The sequence below is a fragment of the Myotis daubentonii genome, chromosome 13 (genome assembly GCF_963259705.1).
Source record: "Myotis daubentonii chromosome 13, mMyoDau2.1, whole genome shotgun sequence".
NCBI lineage: Eukaryota > Metazoa > Chordata > Mammalia > Chiroptera > Vespertilionidae > Myotis > Myotis daubentonii.
This window is the reverse complement of record NC_081852.1, coordinates 57,185,516-57,197,274: the sequence shown is the minus strand read 5'-3', so window position 1 is coordinate 57,197,274 and position 11,759 is coordinate 57,185,516. Positions and strand designations below refer to the sequence as shown.

Sequence of the window (11,759 nt, the reverse complement as noted above, 5' to 3'; positions counted from 1 at the left end):
TAAACAGGTATTTTTACAAATTAAGATCTAAGCGCAAAAAAGGCCAAATATTTTTCCAAGAGTAGCGCAAATTTGTTGTTTCAGAAGATTTTTATAAAAGACAAAAATCAATAATGTTTTTGTGCCAGTCGATGAGCTTCACGTTTAGAACAGGAAGAGAATCTAACGGATGGCTTTTCAACTGCTTTCCCCACTCAGAAGTATGATGCGGTCCTGCCCGAGAGGAGTTTGAGGAGACAGAGGGCAGAAGGCTAAGGACGGTGTCTAATGCAGGGAGTAAGTTTGGAAAGAAGGTCAGACTCTCCCCGACCTGCCAGGTTGGTGACTGGATGGATATTGTCTGATCTTCAAACTGTCTTTGTATTCAAGTAGAGACCTTCAAGGATATCTGCCAGCAGCCTCCTCACCCCCAGACACCAGGTCTCACCCCTGGGCAAGAGTTGATTCTACCAAGGCTGAGGGATTCTCTGTCCCTGGAGTTTGGAATCAGGCCCCAGAGCCATGTGCTGGTCTATTAGGCACTTGAAATGCGATGCCAAGACACGTGCATGAAGAGCCACAGAGAGCCATCCTGCAGACAGAGACAGAAGAAGGACAAGAGGGAGAAGATCAAGTGTCCACAAAGGAGAGGGCCATCTTATTCCCAACTTTCTAGGCCTGGTCCTTGTCCCTTATGAGGCCAGCCTGAGTTTCCTGTCCTTAGAACCTATGAAGTCCTCTCGTGTCCTTCCAGAAAATGCCCTTTCTATCTCTTGTTGGCAAAGTTAGTTTGAGTACATTTCTGTTCCAGATGTATTAGTTTACTCTGGCTCCTGTAACAAATTCCCACAAACTGGGTGGCTTAGAACGACAGAAATTTATTCCCTCTCCCTTCTGGAAACCAGAAGTCTGGAGGTGCTGGCAGGGCTGTGCTCCCACCAAGGCTCTGGGGGAGAATCTTTGCTTCCTCCAGCTTCTGGCGACTCCTGGCTTTCCTTGACTTGTGGCTGCTTCACTCCAATCTTCGCCTCCATCTTCACATGATCTTCTTCTCTCTTCCTGTGTCTTCTTCTCTTCTAAAGACACTGATCATTGGATTTAGGGCCTATCTGGTGAATTCAGGTATCATCTCAATATCATTAACTTAATTACATCTGCAAAGACCCTTTTCCCAAATGAGGTCACTTTTTATAAGTACTTGGGGCTAGGACTTTGGGGGCCACCATTCAACTCACTATACCTTGCATATACACTGAGCTCTAAAACAAGTTTACCAAATATTCCTTACAAAGTAGGGGTGACTACCTGATGCACAGCCCACAACACAAACTATTTACAGATTCTAAGAGATAAGTAAATAAAGCAACTTGCATTTATGGGGAAAGTGTTTGTGGCATTTTGTTTTTTAATATTCTGGGCTGGATTCAAGCCTGGTCTATCACGTTAGAAGGCACTGTCTTCCCTCGTCTCCTCTGAATTTGTATTCAAGATAATACAGCTATGCGGCTACTATGGTGTATTGACACTTCCTAAGTATCAGGCACTGTACTTGGCTCTTTACAAGGCATATCACATTGAACCTTCACAACAATCTTTTGAGGCCAGAATTATTATCCCCAGGAGTCACACCCAAGTTGGTCACCACTAGGATGACCTTTTTGACAATCTGGCACATTTGAGGGCTGTGAATATCAGAAGAAAGGTACTAACATGAGTAGTACCTACTATGTGCCAAGCACTGCATTTGGTGCTTCACAGTTGTTATCTCGTTTAATTTCCTCCATGAGAAAGATGGTGCAGAAATTAGTGGAAAGTGATCACAGTAGACAGGGCTTCCCATGGACAAAACCTGGTAAAGTAAGTGGGATAAAGTCCCAGTTGTTCCTGCTTATCAGGGCCAATGGGGATCATCCCCTACAGATCTACTCATAGGAACCCAAGGAAACACTGATGCAGGCAGACACCTGTGTCTGGCAGAATGGTAGTTGTAAACTGAAAATGAGAAAGTACTTCCTTGGTGGGAGGACATCTGTAATACTTTCAACAATAAAGATAAATTTTAAAAAAATAAAAATAAATAAATAAAAGAAAGTTTTTTTCTTGCTTGAGAAGCTGCTAATGTCACCTCCCAAATTGCGGGCCTGGACAGGAAGTGAGGCAACCTTCAAGGGTAAGCTTCAAAGTGAAGACTTCTCTGAACACATGTTCCTTCTTAATGCTTTTCTACCCCAACCCTAGGAAAGCTTCACTCTAGTCTCATAATTTTCCTCTTCTCTCTATTACCAATGCTATCTTTTCCCTCCTCTAACTGTGAGAGTTGAGGACACACAGCTCAAATACAGATCACAATTGACCTTCCCCTTTATTCTTCTTCATGTAGCTCTATTCACAGTCACCCAGGTCAGGTGCTCCCCTCTGCCCCAGAGCCATCAGCCATCAAGTCCTGCCTACCAATCTGTCCCCTCCATGACTTCCTCTCTTCTCTAACCATCATTGCCCCGGATCAGGTCCCCAGTATCTTTTTCCTGACTCAATCAGGTATCCCTGCCTGCATCAGCTCTTGATTTGATCTTGTTGTTCCTTTGCTTTCAATTCTGTGATGCCCACCTACTCCCCATTAACCTAAGCAGTGGTTTTCAAAATGTGTCTGGAGGAACCTCAGCTTAATGGGTCTTGTTGAGGTTTTAATGAGTCCAGTAAAAAAATTCTGCTGAGTTTTAAACAAATTGAGAGACACAGGATTCCAACAGATGGAAATGGAAATAATCACGTTTATTACTGAAAAACAATATTGGAGGACATGGCTTAGCTCTGGCCAAGTAGCATGAAAACACTTCCCTGAATTAAACCACAGGTGCCCTAAACCATATAAACATTTCTCCTCTTGAGACTTGATTGTTCCTTAAGAGGAGGGTTTTCAGATATAAATAAAGGAGTGTGAATTTATGTGCAAACCCAGGAGTTAGACTCTTATAGAAGTTGTCAGCCAGCACTTCCCAAAGTGTGTTCCATGGAACAATAACCTTGAGAAGAGATGACCTGGAACAAAAATGTTCCATGGTCAAATGCCTTTAGAGAAAATTACACAATGTTCTCCCTTGAGAATCGTAATGCACCCATGAGCATATTAGAGGCTCCCTGGTCTGCAGTAAGGAATGACTTTGCTTATCAGAGGTTAGCCCATTGTTTCCCAAAATTATTTGACTTAAAAAAAAGTTGGGAGTGGTAAGTCTCTTTATATTTCTATGTGACAGAAACTCCATGGGAGGAAGGGGAGGAAGGGCTTGAGCTTAACCCGCTCCCCCTTCTCTTCAACTCAGTTTTTCCTAAGTGGACCTTTGTTGTTGCTTCTGATAGATTGTGGCTCTAAAGTGTCTTCTGAAATTTTGCTGTTTTGATATTAGAATGAGCACTTAGAAATGTTTTAATAAAAAAGTTTAGGACTCAAGTAGAGAGTAATAAGAGAATTATTGATTTCACAAACTAAGTGCAATTTATTCAAGGTTTACGTGTGACCTCTGAACTCTAATGCAAAGGCAAAGCCATTTGTAGCGGCTTTGTGGTTAAAAGTATTATGAAGTCCTTTGAAAGGTCCTTGGCACAGCTGAGACATGTGGAACCGTTTCAAAGTAGAAGACTCCTAACCTCCATATTACATTGGAATAATGTGTCAGTTTTGTTTATTAGAATACATGAATGGAGTAGTAAATGCTGTGTTGGGAAACTGTCCTTGGCCCAAGACCATTTGGCTCCTATTCTTTAGGAAAAGGATCCACCCCCAACCCCAATCCCAGAGATCTTTGAGGTAACTGAAGAACATGGAAGAAGAAAGGTCTGCCTAGCTAAGCAATTTTGTGGAAAGGACTGTACACTTCTCAGTCTAGAGTCTTAATTACTCTTGCTCAGATGAGAATGACTATAAAAATGTATGTGGTCTAAATAGGGGAGAATAAATGTTCTTCGCCAGCTCTTGAATTGTCTTCAGTCGAAAGACATTTTGACCTGAGCCAGGAAGTAAGAAAATGAGGATAAAAACATCTGAAACCCATGCACATCTTCAAAGGTATCAGAGGATGTAATGAGCCCAAGTGTGGTTTGAGGAAAAGTAGCGTTAGCAGAAATGAGAACAGAATTTGCTAGAGGTTGGATGAACATCTAGGTCAATTTCTATAGAGTTCCAAGGAAAGAGAGGTTTTGACAAACATTGGCTTATTTGACCGATGCATTTCGGCCCTCAAATGGATTTCTTTTAAATATGTATGTATAAAGCCTGACAAGGCTCTTAATAAGTCAAAAACTTTCAATGAATCCAATAATTGTCAAAGCTCCTCTTCAGTTTGTATAAAAAACAAACCCATAGAGGTGCTTTCCAGGGTTAATGGTCATAAAATTCTAGTCACTCTTCTACCCATAGTTTACATATACCAAGTGAATTCAAATCATTCATTCAATACACTTTGAATTCCTGGTCCTGGAGTGATAAGGAGTTATTGTCCCTGTATTCAAGAAGCACAGTCTAGTTGGAATGACATGCATATTAGCAAATTTAAACACCCTTTGGAGTGACAGAGTCAAGGATAAAAGTATGTGCTAAGAACAATGAGGTCTAAGGAAGGGGTGTCACAATGCCTGGAAGAGAGGATAGAGAGTCCTGTAAGAATAAAGGGGCAGTCTGGTAAGAAGGCAAGGGAACTTTATTATAAAAGAACTGCCTATGCAAAGGCTCTGAGGTCTTGAATTGAGAGTCCAGACATAAACTCTCACATTTATGGTCAACTGATTTTTGAAAAGGGTACAAGACAATTCAATGAGGGAAAGAATAATCTTTTCACCAAATGGTCTGGGACAACTAGATATCTACATGAAAATGTATGAAGTTAGACCCCTACCTCATACCATATACAAAATTAATTCAAGATGGATTAGACCTGCCCTGTCCGGTTTAGCTCAATGGATAGAGCGTCGGCCTGCAGACTGCGGGGCCCAAGGTTCGATTCTGGTCGAGGGCACATGCCTGGGTTGTAGGCTCGATCCCCGGCGGGGGTTGTGCAGGAGGTGGCCCATAGATGATTCTCTCTCATCACTGATGTTTCAATCTCTCTCTCCCTTCCCCTCTCTGAAATCAATAAAAATATTTTTAAAAAGATGGATTAGATCTAAATGTAAGAACTAAAAACATAGGTATGACCTTGGATTAGGCAATGGTTTCTAAGATATGACACCCAAAGCATAAGCAAGCAAAGAAAAACTAGATAAATTTGATTTTACCAAAATTTTAAAACTTTGTACTTCAAAGGACACTATCAAGATAGTGAAAAGACAATTCACAGAATGAGAGTAAATATTTGAAAATCATATATCTGAGAATGGACTTGAATCCAGAAATATAAAGAACTCTTAAAAATTAATAATAAAAACTTAACTACTAATAGCCTACTGTTGACCAGAAGCCTTACCAATAACATAGTCAATTAACATATTTTGAATATTATATCTAATATATACTGTATTCTTACAATAAAGTAAGTTAGAGAAAAGAAAATGTTATTAAGAAAATCGTAAGAAAAAATACATTTACAGTACTAACATAATTATTGAAAACAATCTACATATAAGTGGACTCAGGCTATTCAAGGGTTAACTGTACTCAAGGCCCTATTGGCACTTTTCCAACTTGTAGTACTAACGTCATAACGTTTTAAAGTAAGCTGAAGTAAGTCAATATTTTGTAATTAGAGGAAACAAGTACTTCAAAATTCAGTGGTCAGATTTTTACCCAATAGGAAAGGGTAGTCAGAAAGTGTTGCTTTACAACATCTTATAACCTAACCTAACACTTGAACACATGCTTATTAGCTATTTGCAGTGTTAATAAGACTTCTTTGTCTTTTGGGGGAACCTGAAGAGTAAGCAGAAGAAAGATGCTCAGCCAGGGTCCTTCTGAATGTCTGCTAATGTTGATTCTTTAGTTCCTCTGGTTGTGAGGTAGAAGGAACAAAGAGCTAGTGTATTATATACTGTATGTCATGGTGTCACCTGGTCAGAATCTGGGCACAGATGAACCTCACTTGGAATACTGTCCCTGCCACTTAGCAGTTGTGTGACCTTGTGCAAACTGCTTAGCATCTCTGTGCCTCCATTTCTACGCTTACCTTCATTTTTATTTGAGGGCTTATTTCAGTCGTAGGATGCCCATTGATAGTACCTTTATTTTAAAAAGGCTTTTAGTAGGCACTTATGAGTAATACATCTTGGTAATTTTTTCCTGATTACAAAAAAAACGACAGTGTTGAGATTTTCTGCACATCAGTATCTTACCTTCTTTCATTAGTTCTGTTTTATTTTGCTGTGTTTATTATTAAATTACTTGTCAAAGTACTTCCCTGAAACTCTGCTATCAATCAGGAAAAAAAGAATTAAAACATTTGCTTTCTAAATGTATTTTGTTACTAAATTGTGGCTCTACTGGTGCTTAGCTAAAGCAGACAACACAGATGCAGAGTCAGAATGAGTATGCATAGCTGTAGAACCCCATTCTTCTGATGGGTAGTGGGCAGTAAGGAACAGTGAGGGCAAGAGGCAGTGTACATCTCCTTGGCTCAAAATTGCCTTCTAAGGCCCCATTCATCCCAGGAATTCTTTGAGGCTTACATAGAAGTCTTTGTTACAATGCAGATGCCCCAAAAGACCTATCAGTCAACCATCCAGGCAATTCCTTTTCATACTGTTCTAAGACCTGGGCAGAGAAAAGAGGTCCCTGTCCTAGAGGACCCCACATTCATTCTCTCTCTCTCTCTCTCTCTCTCTCTCTCTCTCTCTCTCTCTCTCACACACACACACACACACACACACACACACACGCATGCACGCACACACACATTAAGTAACACATGTATGCTTTTCTGTCACTGGGGACCTGATGTTCAGAACGGACACATCACTACCCCTGATCCTAAACTAAACATCCATTCTTGGGACCACCACCTCTCAGGCCCCAGGGAAAACTTTTCCACATTTTACCTTTTGTCCTCAAAACCAAGGCTCCTGGGTCCCAGTGCTGTGAAGGTTTGTGGGTTGCTGCTGCCAACATCTGAGCTAGACTTTGTTCCAGAGGGCACAGGGGATTGAAGTGGTAGGAGCCTGTAGCAACAGAAAAGGCAGATTAATTAACTTGTCGATTCCTTCCTCTCAGACAGCATGAATTACACAGATTTTTGTGTAGTACAGTGCTCTTCCTGCCAACGCTGAGCATCTTTTCTTCCTTTTATTTGGGTTCCATTTGTAGTTTCTAAAGTCATGATGAATTAACATAACCACACAAAAAAGTGCACGTGGGCAGTTGAGAAACATGTTATAATACTAAACAAATCTTCCTTACCTGGTAGGGGAGATACCAGGATCACCAAGGTCTTTTTCCCAGGGGGAGGCTCACCCCATTGTAATCCTGGAGTGCTAACCCCTGCGATTTCCACAAATGCAGGAAACTCGACTGCATAATTTGTGGTAGTAGGAGACTGCATTTGTGCTTTCCCCTAAAAAAAAAATTCATATTACTCAAATATATTTGTAAATCTAGGGTAATATGATTTACTGGTATATTGCCAACTGAGTTAAAAGAATGAATGCTGAATTGTGAATAGTTTTATTTTTGTAAAAATATTTAGAGTTAATTCAATTTTTGAAATGTCAAAAACTGTAGCTTTATTTTTTTAAAATACATTTTTATTGATTTCAGAGATGAAGGGAGAGAGAGAGAGACAGAAACATCAATGATGAGAGAGAATCATTGATTGGCTGTCTCCTGCACAACCCCTGCTGGGATCGAACCCACAATCCGGGCATGTGCCCCAACCAGGAATTGAACTTTGACCTTATGGTTCATAGGTTACTCAACCACTGAGTCACGCCAGCTGGGTGGCAGCTTTATTTAAACAATTATATTTATAACATTTTATTCATTATTTAGATTTTTTTCATGCTTTAAAAATAAGATTTCTTCTAAAATATTCAATTCTTATTTTTAACATTTATTTTCATTTACATTTTTGATGGAAATATATTCAAATTTGATACTCTGTGAATATAATGACATGTTAATTTTAATCCTTTAGATCCTATTGTCAATGGCACATAAATTATGTGTATATTTTGATTATAATGAAATAATTAGTGAATTTTTTTCTGAAATGAAAGCAAAAAAATAAGTTATACAGAATATATAAATCATAAAATATGCCTTATGTTATCCTCATCCAAATATTTCTGGGCCATCAACAGCACACATCAACACTAATAAAAGAGAAAAATGGTAATTGGCGTATGACGATACCCTTTTCATTGGCTAATCAGGGCTATATGCAAATTAACTGCCAACTAAGATTGGCAGTTAACTGTCAACAAGATGGTGGTTAATTTGCATATATAGGCACAATGCAGGGAGGCGAAAGGGAAAGCAGGAAGAAGCCCCCTGCCACTGACAGTGATTGGAAACCCAGGGGGGAGCTAAGAGCTGGGGGGCAGGGCAAAGGCGGCCCTGGGGCCGCCTTTGCCCTGCCCCCCAGCCATGATCAGAGAATCAGGCGCCTTTGCCGCCCTGGCCAGTGATAGCAGGAAGTAGGGTTGGAGCCAGCGATGGGAGCTGGGCACGGTCGAAGCTGGCAGTCCCAGGAGCTAGGGGCCCCTTGCCTGGGCCTAAAGCAAAGCCCACGATCGCGGGGCCGCTGCAGCTGTGGGTCCCCTTGCCCGGGCTGGACGCCTCAGCCAGAGGCTTCCTGCAGGGGCAGGGGCGGAGCCCGCGCGATTGCGGCGCCCCCCGCTGCCACTGCAGGTCCCCGCTGCCCGGGCTGGACGCCTAGGCCAGAGGCGTCAGGCCTGGGCAAGAGGCCAATCCTGCGATTGGAGGGTGATGGGGGTCAACGCCTGAGGGCTCCCAGTATGTGAGAGGGGGCAGGCTGGGCTGAGGGACACCCCCCACACACACCCAGTGCACGAATTTCGTGCACCGGGTCCCTAGTCATTACATAAAAGGGTACAGTCTTTTTTTTCAATAGTTTTATTCATTTCAAACGGGCCGGATCCGGCCCGCGGGCCATAGTTTGCCCACGGCTGTTATAGACGGAGAAGACAAATTCAATTTAACAGCTTGATTTATAATTTTTAAACATTTAGACCATTTGTACTCTAGCCTGGACCCCACATATTTTAAGGATGGGCCCAATTGCTTCAATTAGATAATCAGATGATTCTTTTTCTAAAATTTAGCTATTAATAGTTAACTTATTGACACTAAGTATGTCAGACTTTAAATGAAGTAACTTCTACATATGACCTCATTAAATCCTCTCAATAACCCGGGTCATAGGTAATTTTATTACCTTCATTTTACAGAGAGGAAACTGAGGTTTGGGGAGTTCAGGTGGCTTGCTCAAGGTCATATAACCATTATGTCCTGGAGCTGGGATCTGCCCCCAGGAGGTCTGCGTACCTTTAGGAAAGGGCACTCTGGGAGAGCTGACCTTGATTGGCATCCCTAATAGAGAACTTGGACACACAGAAGGCAATGTGGAGGGTCAGGATGCTGGGAGAAAGGGCTGCAAAAAAAAAAAAAAATCCCCAACTGCACAGTCAAGCTTGAGATCCAATGTCACTGCCAGGGAACAGCCACAAGCACCAAAGGCTACCAAATATCTGGATGGACAAGGACTGCCAGTGTCACTAAGTCTACACATTCTACTGATGTCAACAATGGGCACATAAGAAAAAATCCATTTATCTTTTTGCTCTTGAATACTCAGTCATTTAACAGGCAGATTTAGAGGACTGGTTCCTCCTTTCTTCTTTCCATCTCTCTCCTCCGCTCCCTCCCTTCCCCCCTTTTCTTTTAATAAATATATATTATGCTACTACAACACACTAAACACAATGCTAGGTACTGAACAAAGCAGACAGGGCCTTGTACATATGGAAACTATTATCTAATGGAGAGACAGACAGCAAATCAACATGAAATACTGAAAATTACGACAATGATACAAAACATGGAGGAGAGGTGGAGCACACTAGGAAAGCATACCAGGTGAATCTGGCCCAGTCTCAGGGTATCAAGGACGATTCCCTGAGAAAACAACATCTGAGCAGTGATCTGGGTGGTAATAGTGGTTAAGAATACACAGGTTCAGGAGGATATGGCAGGCTGAGCGCCCTGTGAAGGAAGGGAGCCTGTGGGTTTGAGCATGAAGGCTCTGACTGGAGGCCAGTGAGGCTGGATATATGAATGGAGGGCAAGGTTCCAGACCTTCCAGATGAGGAAGTGCCCAAATTATGGCCCACTGCCTATTTTCATAAAGTTTTATTGGAGCATAGCCACCCTCATTTATTTACTTATGCTGATGGCTGCATTTGGCTACAATGGCACAGTTGAAGAGTTAAGACATAGACCTTATGGCCCACGAAGCCTAAAATATTTACTCTCTGCCCTTTACAGGAAAAATCTGCAGACCTCTGACCCAAACCATGGAGGTCAAGGATCATGCCCTTTATCTTCACAACCGTGGGAAGCCATCAAAATGTTTTAAAAGGAAAGTGGATAGGAAATAATGGGATCTGATTTTCATGAGGAACGCTCAGGAGCCAAATAAATACTTACATTACTTTGGAGAGCCAGGCCCTCCAAAGACTCCTTTGAGGAAACTGGCATTAATTTCTGCAGGAATGGGTTCTAAGTCCCTTTCTTGCCCGTGGCAGGGGGGCCTACCAGTTTCTTCCTACCTAAGCCCCTTGTATTAGTCAGACTCCTTTGGGAGCAAGTGACAGAAATAGAATCTAAGCCTTCTATACATCAGGAAGGGAATGTACTGGTTCATATCATGGGGAAGGGCAGCGGGGGAGGCTCAGAGAAGGCAAGAACAACAACAGAAAACAGAGCCTACCCCACTTGAGCCTAGGGACTCGCCATCTCAAGAACCATCGCTCCATTCACTTTTCACCTTTGCTTGACTCTGCTTAGCTTCCCGCACAAACATTTTCCACTGGGCAACTAACCCCAGAATCACATTCTGCCAAGGTTGGCCACCCCAGCAGAAAGAGAGAATCTACTTCTAATGTCTGTGTCTTCTCCTTGGGTTTGGATTCTGATGGGCCCTGCTTGAGTCCCATGACCACCCTCTCTAGAACAATCAGTGTCAGAAGGGATTGGGTACTATAAACTGGCCAGATATGGATCACATGCCTATCCTTAAGGCCAGGGGGTAGGGCCTGGGAATGAAAACCCTGAGAGCACAACCTAGAAGGGGAGACCAAATAAATAAATAAATAAATAACATAACATAACATAACATAACATAACATAACATAACATAACATAACATAACATAACATAAAATGCAGACAGCAGGATAGGGCTGCTATATTTGCCAGGCTGGTCCCCACAAGCTGTGAGGGAAAGCCACCTCTGCTCTCATGACAGAGCTGACTGAATCAGAGATCAGTCCTGGAACAGCCTGCAACACCTATGGGCTGGACACAGGGAGGCTGGTCAGCTAGCTCCGAAGTGACTCGGCACAAATGTCCATCAGGAGCCCTCCACTGAGAGGCCGAAAGCTAACGAATCAGACCTTCCTGTTTGGAAATAGACATGCCAGGTCAGCAAAAGAGGAGGGCTGTTTGCACTCAGGTTGATATTGCCAACAATACTTAGAAATGTGGCCAGGTTTCCGTGTAGCTCACTCCCCGTCCCAGGGTATAAATAGAAATCCACACACTAAATCTCCTTGGCTGAAGGA

The 11,759-nt window shown here is 42.2% G+C and overlaps 1 long non-coding RNA gene and 1 other non-coding gene across 2 annotated transcripts; one reads left to right on the top strand and one right to left on the bottom strand.

The window, feature by feature from the left end:
- Positions 1-612: 612 nt before the first annotated feature.
- On the bottom strand, positions 613-7,506 carry LOC132214383 (uncharacterized). The gene is made up of 3 exons (XR_009448272.1): positions 7,358-7,506; positions 7,000-7,119; positions 613-1,088 (listed from the first exon to the last, which is right to left on the bottom strand). It is a non-coding gene; the product is annotated as an uncharacterized LOC132214383 (long non-coding RNA).
- On the top strand, positions 7,350-7,514 carry LOC132215088 (U1 spliceosomal RNA). The gene has a single exon (XR_009448443.1). It is a non-coding gene; the product is annotated as a U1 spliceosomal RNA (small nuclear RNA).
- Positions 7,515-11,759: the final 4,245 nt, after the last annotated feature.